At 32.7% G+C, this 15,083-nt stretch overlaps 1 protein-coding gene across 30 annotated transcripts in view; it reads right to left on the bottom strand.

Annotated features, from left to right (window-relative positions):
* Positions 1 to 15,083, bottom strand: part of LOC143143860 (tubulin monoglutamylase TTLL4) — a 554,572-nt gene that overhangs the window by 7,080 nt on the left and 532,409 nt on the right. For 28 of the 30 annotated variants that reach the window (XM_076305648.1, XM_076305652.1, XM_076305646.1 and 25 more), the window contains one exon: positions 4,865 to 4,921. The exons of the other annotated variants lie outside the window; for them this stretch is intronic. The gene's annotated coding sequence lies outside the window, so the exon portion shown is untranslated. The remainder of the gene's footprint in view (positions 1 to 4,864; positions 4,922 to 15,083) is intronic. 30 annotated transcript variants of the gene reach the window in all.

The raw sequence follows: 15,083 nt of genomic DNA, 5'->3' as shown, positions 1-15,083 counted from the left end.
ACATTATTTATACGACCGTAGCGAGACCGAGTCACCGAGTGAGAGAGAATACTGTGACAGTGGCGTAGCTTTGCGATCAAATGTTAGCTATTAAGAGACAGAATGATTTCATTCTTATTTAAATACTATCAATAATTTCATATGTTTCTCATAATGAAAAAATGAATACAATTTAATATGCGTAATAATTATCATTATTTTGAACATTATTTATACGACCGTAGCGAGACCGAGTCACCGAGTGAGAGAGAATACTGTGACAGTGGCGTAGCTTTGCGATCAAATGTTAGCTATTAAGAGACAGAATGATTTCATTCTTATTTAAATACTATCAATAATTTCATATGTTTCTCGTAATGAAAAAATGAATACAATTTAATATGCGTAATAATTATCATTATTTTGAACATTATTTATACGACCGTAGCGAGACCGAGTCACCGAGTGAGAGAGAATACTGTGACAGTGGCGTAGCTTTGCGATCAAATGTTAGCTATTAAGAGACAGAATGATTTCATTCTTATTTAAATACTATCAATAATTTCATATGTTTCTCGTAATGAAAAAATGAATACAATTTAATATGCGTAATAATTATCATTATTTTGAACATTATTTATACGACCGTAGCGAGACCGAGTCACCGAGTGAGAGAGAATACTGTGACAGTGGCGTAGCTTTGCGATCAAATGTTAGCTATTAAGAGACAGAATGATTTCATTCTTATTTAAATACTATCAATAATTTCATATGTTTCTCGTAATGAAAAAATGAATACAATTTAATATGCGTAATAATTATCATTATTTTGAACATTATTTATACGACCGTAGCGAGACCGAGTCACCGAGTGAAAGAGAATACTGTGACAGTGGCGTAGCTTTGCGATCAAATGTTAGCTATTAAGGGACAGAATGATTTCATTCTTATTTAAATACTATCACTAATTTCATATGTTTCTCGTAATGAAAAAATGAATACAATTTAATATGCGTAATAATTATCATTATTTTGAACATTATTTATAACGGAAAGAAGTAATTTGTATTTAATAAAAGTAATATAATTCCGCTTATATTCATTTCTATTTAGATAAATTTGATATAATTACAATTTACACAAAAACAAGTCGTACTAAAATTTACATTTTCTTGTATTGCAAGTTCTCCGAAGAGTTACTGCCTTCTAAATCGGTTGAATCATAGAATCCAATGTAGCTGACTTAAAGTTTCAGTATCGCTTCCTTGATTCAATGTTAAATTTATTATAAAACAAGTTTCAATAATTGCGATATATGACGCAGAAAATGTTGCTGTTTGGTTTGAGTTGGCGACGAGGAACGACTCGAAGTTGCATCTATATGAAACGTTCAACGGAACGTTTGGAAACTTAAGAGCGTTTATTATATACAGCATGCAGTTCAGCGCTCTTAAAAAGAAACTTTGTGTATGACTCTGTCACCTCCCAGTAACCATATATACGATTTTATCTATTGTAGCATCTTGACATTGCTGCAGCATGTCTCTTGTTCGTTGTTTCCGTTTGGAAACTTGTTCCTTAATTCTTTACTTTTCCCTATATTTTCACTTTTTTGGCATTCTTCTATTTTATATTTCCTGCTTTGTTTCTCAGTTTTGGCGACTCCTCGTTTCGCTCTTGAACGGTCTTGGATACAAACATGCGGCGACCAGACTTGCGCGAGACCGAACGAGTGCTAATTTCCAATTTTCTATTCTGTCCTTTTCCCTCTGTTCCTACGATTTCTCTCTATTTTCTTTTCCGGTGCTGTTTTTTATTTTTTGCTATTCTACAGCTGTCTTGGTCTTTTCCTATTAGTTTTTTTTTGTTAAATTAAGTATTTTAAAAATAGAAGTATCAAGTTTATTCGGAAATTGCTCATTGCCATTCAACAAAAAATTGTATTTCCATGGAAAAGATCTAAATTATCTGCTGTGTTGAAAGACATGGGCTACGAATGGAGGAATAGTAGAAGTATCCGTACCATGTTTATAGTAAAAACCAATATCGTTACCTGGAGGAGAATGCATTCAAAAGCTTTAAATCACTATAGAAGAACAGGAAGAAATATTATATACATTGATGAAACCTGGGTGGACAATACACTTACATTCGGAAAGTGTTGGCAGAGCAAAGAAGTGGGTAGATTGAAGAGTTTCAGTTCCTCTCATCGTTTAATAATTGTCGATGCTGGTGGGAAGAATGGATTTGTAAACGGTGCTGTTATAATTTTTTAATCTCGCAGTACTACAGCAGACTACCATGAGCGAATGAATGCCGATAATTTCGACAAATGGTTGCCCAATATTCCACTAAATTCAATTATAATAATGGATAACGCACCATACCACTCAGCAAGAATTAAAACGTTTCACGAAGAAAGAAACGATAGAGTGGCACCAATGATAGATGGAAATTCGGGTAACGGTACACCTCTATTTCGGCTGAGTCCTGTATTGCTAAATTGGCATCAGCGTTGACGAACGTCATTAAATCCAGTATGGGCGGACCCAAGGGTTCCGCCTTTTTCATCTTACCGAAAAAGTTATACCGAACTTTAATCCGGAAACAAGGGATTTATCGGGAACGGAATGATTAGCCAAAATAAACGAATTTTCTCGAGTTTTCGGATGGGATGATATAGACAAAGTGTTATTTGCCTCTATGAAATTACGAGGGATAGCAAAATGAAGGTACAACGGGCTGAGAAATTCTTTCCTAAATTAGAGCGAAGTTTTCAAAGGAGGAAAATCACGAAAAGTTGTTCAAACCCTCCGCATTACTTAAGAATGTTTCAGGTCAAGGTTTACAAACTTACTATTTCGGGAAAATTCAAAGATTGAATAAATTAAATCTAAATATTCTGGAAGAAAAGGCAATCGAGTTCGTGGTTCACGGGGTGCAGAATGAACAAATAAGTATGAGCTTAACGAGAGCAAAGAAAATGACAATCCCTAATTTGACTAGATATTTAGAGTCACTTCACTGTGAGTCGATTAGAAATAGTAAAGGTAAGCAAGCGATCGGTAAGTTACAAAGGGGTGGGAAATAAGTCTAAATGCTTTGTTTCCGGGGCATAGGAAATATGATTGCCCTGATTTAAGGTAGTAAGGAATTAAATCAACGAGACCCGTCTAGAAAAGGAAGTAAGAGTTCGTCGGCGGTTGAGAAAGATACAGTTGTAAGATGCGGATACTGTAACATTTCGGGTCGTTCGGAGAGACAGTGATAGAAGACAGAATAAGGAGAGGAAACAGAAGGAGGTATGATCAGGCGGGGGTGAATTTCCATTGATCGTGGGGAACGAGGAATTGAAAATCCAAACCAGAGGAATAAACAAACCGTTAATAAAGTGTCTAGTATAAAAGGAGGAAAACATATGTACAATAGATTTAGATAGTGATTGCTTGTTAGTCCGGGAAAGCATAGTACACAAAACAAAGTAACAGCAAAGAAGCTGTTGGCTTCTTCAAAAATTAATATACCTATCGATGGTATTCCCTTAAGAATCGAGGTTTTAATAGTCATGGACAAACAATTATCAAAAGATGTTACGATCGAACGTAATATTCTACGTAAAGACGGGATTCAGATTGTAAAACAGTATTATTAGATCGAAGTTCTCTTATTTAGTCGAAAGCTGATAAAGATAAATTGAACGATATAGTGATGGAATTGCGACAAAACGATATTATTCGCGAAAGCATATCACCATACGGCAGTCCAAAAATCTTGGTTCAGAAAAGAAATGGAGAAATAGATTATAGAGCCTTAAATAAGAAAACTAAAATCATTATATTTCCATATTTCTTATTATGTTGACTAGGTGTACATGTTATGTATATTTAATTATAGTTTTACTGAAATAATGTAAAGGAAAAAAAATCAGGAGTCTTTTCTTGGACTATGTTTCTTTATTTAATGAATTTACTTTAATGTGTGTGTGTGTGTGTGTGAGGGCGAGCGAACCGTGGAATTTCCTGCGACTCGGACACAAGCTGAGCGAGACAGCACGACAGGCTCCAAATTCTGGGGTATATATGTTATATATATAAGGACATATAGTAAGTGGAGGCAGAATTGTGACCGTCGCTTTGAACGAGTGTTTGTCCGTTGTTAGATGTTGTAATAGCGTGTCTCTGGACAGAAATTGTTGAGTCCAATGTGTCTTGGGGTGTGGTCGGTAGTAGTGTGACTCGAGACGAGGACGCTACGTCGCGAGTGAAAGACTAACATGTAGTAGATTACGATTTCAAAGTATCTCGATAGAAGTTTGGTTTACTCGAAATTCATATTTCTGATGCATTCCTACGTTTATAGAAATTCTATATATATCGAATATTTTTTTGTTCTGGAAGCTAATTTACCTTTACATCTAAAAGAATGTAATACAGAAATTAAGAGAACAATTTCGACATTTTCCTCGTAAATAACATTCGAAAAGTGTCCATTAAAAGAATTGATCATCATCATTTTCATTGCAGAATATTATTAAGTTTTGACGTGTAATGCTTTTAATAAAAAAATAAATTGGAATGTCTCGTAGAATGCTGTTAAATAATTTTTACAAAATAGTTAACAAGGTTGTACGTAGGCTATAGTAATATTTGTAAATAGTCAGATGGATTCATTTATACTAAATAACTTAAATGATCGAAAAAGTGTTTGGAATCCAAATTTTATAAATCGAAAATAATGTCAGTAAGACGTATGTATATTCATAGCAATTTACTTTATTGTTTTTAAGTGTAAAAGTTTTGTGTTAAAAATGGTGCCACGTGTTACGAAAATACGAAACGTATTATCATTATCGGTCCTTTAACTATTCCATTAAACTTCAACATACCTATTTAAATTATGTAAACGGCAGCTTCAGGCATTCTGTAGGCTATGTTACGAATATCTGTAACAGAAAATAACATTTTCGTGTCATTCTAATGATGAAATATCCCACATTTCTATCACACCATGATTAATCCAATTACAAGGTTACATCCTTGGCCGATATTCAAGAGCGAATCAAATATCAATTATAAAAAAAAAGGTCGTTTATTTAATAAGGTGATTAAAAAAAAGTTCAGAACGTGGAGAGTTTTTCGTACTCGTTAAACATAGTGAAAAGTATTTAATCGAGGTAGGTAAAAAAATTAAACTTGTTAGGAACAAAGAACTTTCGATTTTAGTAACACCCGTGACTTTCTTATTACTTCGATAATAGGGATAATATTACAATACATCGTAAAATAAATAAATATAATTGACAATAACATTTAAGTATTATTGTATTTCAATTAGGATTATTGTTGTATTATAATGTTATATTATAAGCCGTATAGTATTTCTTTGTTTTGACGAGTAAAATACGTTTGTTAAATCAATTAAGCTGTCAGGAATAATTGAAAGAATATGCAATTTTGCAACAAGAGAATAGAAAGTATACGTATGTATGAAAATAACATAAAAATAAATCGGACGTTCGCAAAGTGGTTGGTGGTGATTTTGTGGTCTGTGAGACATGTATGTACATTTTTTTTTTAAATGTATCCACACTCAAATTTTCGAGGATACAAGGAGTCATCGAGATACGCAATTCTGCCTCCACTTATGTCCTTATATATATATATATATATATATATATATATTATATTATATATATTATTGATTTTCGTTGGCGTAATATATAATATACTATATATATATATATATATATATATATATATATATATATATATATATGTACACACGCATGAAATAAACACACACACACGTATTTATTTATTTCGTGCGTGTGTACATATGTATTCGCATATTAAATAGAGGTGTGTATGGATTTGTTTAACTTTAATTAACTTTTACTAAAAATCCTAACGTATGTCGGTTTGAATTTCACTGACTTGTCAAAATAGGTCTTAGGCTGCGTTCTAATTGAACGCCGTATAACGACAAATCTGTCCGGCCGGTAAAAAAAAACAAAGGATAAAAATAGATATCAAATTTTACACAATCCATATCTTTTTTGTCTTTCGTTTCCTTTAATCGGTTGATCGTATTGTTTGCTGTACGACGTTCAATTAGGACGCAGTCTTATCCGCATGGTTGCCCAAAAATCCGTATGGTTGAAAAAAATCAAAGAATAGTTTAAGACTACGTTTACTTTTATCGTTTCTAGAAAAAATTTAATCACACCTGGTATTGCAATAAAACACTTTCAAGGTTCTTCAAAGTGAGGAAAATTGTTCGGGTTAGATGACACTTTACACGATTTGCTCAGACTCAATTTATTGTGCAAACAATTACCGATCGGCAATCACGTACCTACGTGACAAAATAACATGTTGCATAGAGATACGGATAAGAACTGGCTAGAATCTTAAGCCACCGACGTCGATACTTAGATAAGGAAAATGAAAGAAATAGAAGAGAATAGTTAATGGAAAAAGTGAAATAGAAAAATTCAAAGGAAATGTTATTTCAATATTAGAACAAAAATGAAATAGAAATATTTGGAATTATCAGTATAACTCGTAGTAAGGAACGAATTTTTTCAGCTATAATATTCTATCTTTAAAATGTCCAACTTTACCTGTTTGTTTAAACTAAAGTTTATGTCAAAGTAAATTAATTTTCCCAGTTCTGAGGTCGATGGGAATTTAAGAAATAATATATTATATATTAATCAAATAGTGATGAAACTACTATAAGTTAATTTTTTGCCAATCTGTCATTGAATTTCTTAGTCCGGCCTATTGTGCGCACTGAGCAAAAACATACTATATACCCGGTGTACGATCTGCTATCAGACTCGTTGGTTGTAATATCTGCAATATCTGTTTTTTGTTTATATTTTCTGAAATAATTAAAAATTTTTAAAAATTCGACCGTCAATGTATAGTAAATGTTAAACTAAAGGTATACTATATACCAAATTTCATAGAAATCGGATGATTAGATTTCGAGATATCCTGCACAACCTTTTTAAAAACATAGTTTCAAGAAAAACGCTTGGAAGAAGAAAGCAGTCGAAATGAGAAAAAACAGTCTTAGATTTAGCATATGAATTAATAAAATAACGTGTACATAATAAATCAATGCTACTGATAGTATAAGCAGCCATATAGGTGGTAAAGAAGGATAAGAAACCATTTTCAATTACTTAGAAATAGTTAAAATATATTGGAGTAATTAGTATTTTCATTTGCAGTATTAATATTTGTTTAACATCGTAAAATAATGGTTGTATTTACTGTTATATTATACGTGGAGATTTAAAGAATCAGTGACACAGAATCAAATTGGAGTAAATTTCGTCCATTCGTAGCACCAGATTGTGAAAAACTATTTTACTTTTATCGGGACATTCAGATTCAGACTATGCAAGAGACCCAGAATTATGGTAAAATACTACTGAATATGTATATAATAACATGCATAGAAGTACCGATCAGCTGATGCTTTAGTAAACAATCCATAATAGCGTTATCGAATACATAAACTGAGATTACTGCAGCTACAAAATTTAGTAAGAAATTTCTATGCCTCAAAAGATTTGTAAAAGAAGTAATGGGCAAACAAGAATTCAGAAATAGAATTTCATTTCTGTATCAACCCCAATTTTCGAAAAACATGTGTGCGTGAGCGAAAATGTATATTTCTGGCTTCTGATGCTTCTTCAGGCAGCTGTCCGATCAGCAATATAGCGTGGTGTATCACACTCGATTCGTGCATTAAAATCTTGTGTCGTAGGAGTCATGAAGTACCATGAATTCAGCTGAACATACGAGATAACTTTGCTGTATCTGCATCATATGCAGCAAATCTGTCTACATTTATCCTATATCCACTCTAATATTCACTACCATATTGTCTCTAATATTACTTTAAATCGATATATTAAGTCGACCTTAATACAATTTATTTCAGTTGAAGAAAGATGATTCTTCTAAATTCTTATTGAACGCATTTTTTTCTTTGAATTACTATTTTGTCTTCCTTATTTTTTGTTTGCTACTTAGTTATTGGTAATTCACAGGAGAAGTTTAACCAATTTTCCAATAAACAGATCTTGGCATATAAAATTGACAGTCCAAACTGTGATAAGTTTGGATTCACTTCTTCCATTACGGATAACTTGTTAAATTCTTTTGAATTTAACATCAAATATAAAAAACTTCATCGTAGATTTTGTATTTGTGGCAGTATTGCACACCTTCCCATCAACCATAGTTAACAATAATTTGTATTCTACGAATATGTTTCTATTTTCTTCTATTTTCAGTTTCTCCAGATTTGCTATTTTCCTTGGAAAATACTTTATTTTTCCGGGCAATTATATGCGTAGACTCCTTTAAATATTGTATGTGGATAAGGATGGTGTGGGATTTTGTCAGATTATTTTATTATTTTTGGTGCATATCAGTTGAACAAGTTCTTTTGTATGGTACAAAAGGACTTTAAAATACATTCACGTCTGAATCACTGCTACGTACAAATTTCTGTTTATATTCCGATTGTTGAAATCCATTAGATCCCCATTTATATATCAATTGCAGCGAAGTGGTCTCATATCATTTAAATTACATATATAATATTTCGTTTAAATATATCAACAAACGAGTAGCCGTATAATCTAACAGGTCTTGCATTTGTATCTCTGCAAATGTTTCTGTTATTGTAAATGCTTCTTGTGGAGGGTAACAGCCAGTTTTAGCTTTTGGAAGAAGACTGTAGCAAGGAAGAAATATTTTATCATAGCTTCTTATTATTTGGTACTGATTGTTTGACCTTTCTTAATCTTATCTCAACAAACAGACAAAGTGCTTGTAGAGGTGGCAATTGTTTCCGACTTTCTTGAATAGTATGAGAAGGACCTTTTCTGTACTGCTTTGCCAAATTAGGAAAATTTGTAATATCTTTTAACGAGGCAGCAGCATCCACTTGACCAGAAGCTTTCAATTTCGATTGGGTTGAATATAATAATTCTACAGTACTGACGAATTTTTGAAGATATTCAGTCTTTTTTAGTTTACTAAAACGATCAGTCAAATCAAAAAAGGGTTTTCCTGATTTGTGACTTTTTACAGAAATTTTTATTGTTCCTTCCAGCCATTTTTCGTTTTTTGTTTTAAACTGACTTTCTTTTATTAGAAGGTAACCACCTTCGTTTAAATTCCGACTTCACATGCGAAAATTGATGTTTAAACGTTTGAAGTTCTTGTTATGTATAATTTTGCAAATGTAGCAAATGCTCTTCTAAATATTCCAATTTTTTATGGATGTTCAATCGCCACATTTCTGCATTACGTTAAATAACTGTTTTCGAGTCATCATTTTTAGACATGGATTTACAACACTTTGCATTGAAGAATTTGCAGACATTTTAATATTTATACAATATAAATACATTCTCGCTAAAGTAAAACACTTAATAAATCACTACTTAAATATTAACTTCGAATAAACTTTGAACTTTGTGAAGTCACTGTTCCAAATGAATGCGATCAAAAAATCGATTACTGGTGGAACGCATAATATAAACATTGAAATGTAGAAAATAGGTGAGAACGTTAAAGAAACCACACTTGCACTTTTTAAAAGTACTCCGATTTTATTGGTCACACATCCAACCAGTCTAAAGTCTTGTACGCGTGAACCTTGAATTGAACTCTCCGTACTCAGATCTCTTTTGGCGCCGAACAAGCGTCCTTAAAATTAGTATGAAAAGATGAGGACAGATATGGGATAGAAAAAAGTAGAAAACAGAAATGGAAAGTAAGTAGGGAGAATCGTCGGAAAGCCGAGAAAGCGACAGGGTAGAAAAGTTTGAAAATGTCATTCATTCGCTCTCGTAGAAGTTTGGTCGTCACATGTTCAGATTCAAGACTGCTCGAAAGTTAAACGAGGAATCACCGGAACTGGGAAATAAAACGCAAGTAATGTAAAATAGCAGAATGACAGAAAAATAAAAGTATAAAAGAAAGCAAATGCATTAAGGTCTATTTTAACATATTACAGATATTCGTTGCGACAATTCTGGGAGCAACGAAATCTACCGACAAGGCTATGCTAGCAACATCAAGATGCACTACATCTTTAACTGCACTTGAGTCTATAATTTAAACAGTTCCTTCAAAGAATTCTTTTGGGGAAAACAGCAAAAGCGAACGTGAACGCGAACGTAAAGAAACGCGACTCTCGATAATCACTAAACTAATTATAAAACGTAAAATCGGAAAAATTCGTTATCAATTCTTTTGGACTGTAATCGTAAAGCTTCACTAAATGTAGTAAGACAAGATTTGGCATCGGGACAAACCGAGAAGTGTAACAAAATCATTATCACCGTTCATCACCCTCCAGAAGCCGCCACAGTAGTATTATACTACAGCATAGCCACCTTGCTCACTGGATCTTACGCCACTAGATTCTTTTTGTGGGGAAAATTAATAGAAGATATTTATAGAGATCGATCTACAAGACCAGATTATATAAAACAAAAAATAATTACATCTTGTGCTGCCGTAAGTAATGAAACTATGTATCGTTCTGGAGGAACATCATTTTGAACACTTAATATAATACGTAAATAAGAAATGTATAAATATTTTACAAACTCGTGCTCGACTGATGCTCCAGTCTTTGAGAATTCTTAAAGACTTTGTGCAATAGTAAACATTATTATTTACATCGGCTGGTTATCTCTCGTTATTTTTGAGGTCTATGAACCCAATGGAAATAAATTTCATGTTTGATTTTAATTATACAAATTGAAGGTCATTTCAAGGGCATGGACTGTAGCAGTCTTTTGTTTTCGCGCATAATCTACGAAAAAAAAAAATGTTTGATATTATTACAAGTAATAAAAATATCTCTAGGTGGCATCGCTGAAGGTGGACTATCCCGTATCTAAACTCTGAACATACAAAGACAATCTTAAATACGTCTACAATCACGATAGACGATATTGTACGTAGAATCTTTACCACCGCGAATGAACAAATTTGTCTCAACCACAGAAAGAAAGTACACAACGTCAAACATTGCCTGAACAATACTATTATAGACGAAAACGACATTCAGACTAGTAGTGGAAATGCTTACGAACCGTTGACATGTATCGTGAGCTCCGCAAACGTAAACATAAAGTAACAGTGTTAGTATTACGTAAACTAAATTGCGTTGGGGTGAGAAGTAATTTAGTAATTTATTGCGAGGCTACTGTTTACCAATATACTTGACGCGTGGTGGAATAGATTAGCTCTGCCACGTGGTGGAATAGGTTAGCTCTGCCACGTGGTGGAATAGGTTAGCTCTGCCACGTGATAGGATAGGTTAACTTTTCCACATGGTATTAAATACTTCATTTTGCTATCCGTAAACACGGACGAGGAAAATAATTTTGTAGCAAATGCCGTATATTTCATCACAATTTAAAAAATAAAGCGTTTAATATTTTTCTAAGTGTACAATTTAAAAACCCTGTCGTTGCTTGCTCGTTGCGCACTCTCGTCTCAAATCGTTCTCTAACGCGTCTGGCTCAATTCTTGATAAGCATTCTGATTACATTATAAAACAAAAGAATGTGTTTAGTCTCTACCCGAACTTAGTTACCGGCGCGATGTCGGTAATTAAATTATTACTGTTACAAATCTATATACATACATATACGTGCATTCACGCAGATACTTTAAAGTAGGACAAATAATTTTTTGTAACGAATACAGATCCACAGAGACGGATGAAATCGCTCAAATCAGTATGAGAGACTAACGACGAGTACAGGTTTACCTTAACAAACTCGTTCCAAGTCTCCTGGACGCAATCGAAATATAGGTAAAGCTAAACAGGTAGGGTTAAGTCGACCTTTAAGTCTCAAGTTGTGTTTAATTGACTCGCGGTCGGACTTTCAATTGGAACACAAGTAATATCCCTATAATGTTTTTATCTTGAATTTAAAATTTTCACATTGTTAAATATATAAGAGCTCTTACAAGTGTTGATTAGTCGTCAAATTCTGGCAGCTAAATATGTGCGAAATATTAATAAAAAGTGAGGTGAATAATTACTACTGAATAATTACTACAGTAGCGATGTCCCATGGATATCAAATATACAAATTAGTAAAATAGTAAAAACAAATTATGGCAACTAAATTAATAAAACAGAAGTCCATGGGATTGTTAAATACAGCTGGCCATCTTATATCTTGCCATCGCCATCTTACGTCTTAAGATGTCAGAATGACATCTTAAGACTTGTAAGCCATGATTCTCGTACTCGGAACAAAGAATTAGAATTAGGAGTATATCTTTCACGCCTTTGACGTGGCTATACTTTCGACGAACTTGCTAATTGCTGATACATCAAAAGGCATGCAGCAAGTATTTATTGTCAAAGTATTGGGCGGTATCCTTTGCAACAATTTTGTGCGTTACATCTTCCTTCATTAAACGACCGCGAAGAATTAGTCAATCATCGAACTAAAAATCACTAAACGCCTTCATGCACTAATGGGAGATCACATAATATTCGTATTAGATGGAATTTACATTTTTATTCAAAAGTGTAAGTGTACTTCATATAGTGAACATAAGTATCGTAATTTAAAAAGACCAATTATAGCAGTGTGTACAGATGGATATATAGTAGATATTTGGGAGCCACATCCTGGAAATAAGAATTAACACCTCCATATTAAACGAACTTCAAATCAATATGTAAAATCAGTTCGAAGTGGGTGATGTTTCTCTTGTTGGCCGCGTTTTTTTGACTCCATAACTGAATTATCAAAAAAAAAAAAAAAAAAAAAACAGCACATAGCTAAGATGCCTGTATTTCCAGGCGCACAACGAAGGAATTTGACGGGAACACAGATAAATAAGTCCCGATTTGTAACCAAAAATCGATATATCGAAGAAGTCTAATGGATGGATAAAAAAACGTTTCAAATACTTTGATAGAACAATAAACAATATTACGTTGCCTATCTTATTCGATGATTTTAAGATAGCCTGTACATTGCTAAATGCTTCGTTCCAATCGATAATTACGTCTGAACTGGATCAAATCATAGTAAATAGGATGCTTCAAATGTCAAACAAAATGAATCATTTATTCGAATTGGTTCGAAACGAAAACGGTTAAAATACTGTAAAATATGCAGAGAACTATCGAACAAGCGAATATATCAAAGGTTAAGGTTATCTTTCGACTAAATGTGTACTACGTAACTGATTTCATCTTGCCAACTGTAAAAATTGCAACGTACAAAAAGAACTATAAAAGATAAACGATAAACCATTCGATAAAGAATACAAATATTTGTAGATAAAAAGTGAAACATGATTTAAACTATTTTCAAGTAACCGGATATCAAAGTTACCCGTAACATAAAACGAGTTAGTTTGAAAATATCCACTTTTATTTCATCGACACGATTTTGTTGACACCGCGTTTTGTCGACATTGTTTATATACCGACACCTTGAAATTACCGACAGATATTTACATCGTTTTACTGTCAATACTCATTTCACCGATAACTACCTTTATTTATAATTATTATACATGTATATATTTAATACATTGTTGATTAATTAAATACTGTTGCCGACGATTAACTTTTTTATACATTTGAGATAACAATGAGGAAGAGAGAGGTAACAATAAGAAACAATCATCATGTTAATATTTACTACTTTATTAAATAACGTAAAAGTTTATTATGTACTATAAATTAAGTGTTAATTCTACTTGGGTAATTGAAATTGAAAGTATGTTAACATGAATTGTTAATGTCATAAACATTTGTTAATTGTCATAAATCAAATATTAATTTATATACTTTATTAGCCATCAATGGAATTACAAGAATATATTTTATGCCAATGCTTTAAGGAAATTCATTTCTGTATAAGTCTCGCGATTTGTCATTATTCTACGGATTCTTTCTTCTCTTCTTTCATCTTTTCTTCTTCTTTTTCGAAATGGTTCACCGCTTAATAACAGCTTGTTCCTTTTTAATTCCTTTTATTATTTTCAATAATATAACATTATGGTTGTCGACCAGATAATGCTATCGTCGCTGCGATGATTAAATAGAATTTTGTGTTCGTGGAAACCATACAAACTGTTGTCATATACTGACAACATTTTTGTTGACAAATATGGAAGTTGAATTAATAGTTTGCTGTTACTTCCACGACTAACCACGCCAATTACGTAATATTTATCAAGCGATTTAATAATTTTTTCAACTTCAGGGGTATCGCAGCTTTTAAATTTTCGAAGGCATTGAGAATTTCTTCGGGTTTTAAAAATGCAAAGCACGGTATATGCCTTATCGTGTTGCTAAACACCTTATCTGTACCATATTTTCTGGCTAGTCCACTACTCTGAATTTTATGATATACATTCTAACAAATAAAAGAAAAACAGGCTTAGAAATACGGATCTGATTGCATATATCAGAGCATTTTCAAACTTAGACAAACTTAGATTGTAATGCAATGTCTAAATTTTGGGCTCAATGGGAAATATTGTCTAATAATAATTTGTAGTCTATCACTTCGATGTCAGCAGTGCACACATAACAGGGATAACATGATTTTCCTTTCCTAGACATATATGGTTACTTGAAAATCGTAGGTACCGTGATGAATGTTCCATCTGCAAACCAAGTTTCCTTTTGTTCTAGTATCTTGATATTGTTATCTATTGTAAATACTCTTATACATTCAGATTCTTCTCTTATAAATTTTTACGAAAGGATTTTCATTCAAAGTATTCAACACATTGTCCGATAAATTAAATTCGTCAATATTTCGCGGTTCTTTATTTTTTCTTTGTTTGCATAATAACAGCTGTTTCAAAGCACTATTACTTGGAAGTTGTGGTGGAATAAGTTTATCCACTTCTAAAGCCATATTTCTAACAATTTTGCATAATCTCTCATCAGTAACCACAGCTAGTTCCTTCATTATATTGCGAATTGTTGTAATTTGAGATCGTTTTGCTTCTGGTGCACGATTGTGACTCATAGGATTATGAGAACGAATAATATATTCTCCA

Source organism: Ptiloglossa arizonensis, chromosome 2 (genome assembly GCF_051014685.1).
Source record: "Ptiloglossa arizonensis isolate GNS036 chromosome 2, iyPtiAriz1_principal, whole genome shotgun sequence".
Taxonomy (NCBI): Eukaryota; Metazoa; Arthropoda; class Insecta; order Hymenoptera; family Colletidae; genus Ptiloglossa; species Ptiloglossa arizonensis.
Note: the sequence above shows the minus strand (reverse complement) of the source record. Positions and strands in the feature narration are given on the sequence as shown.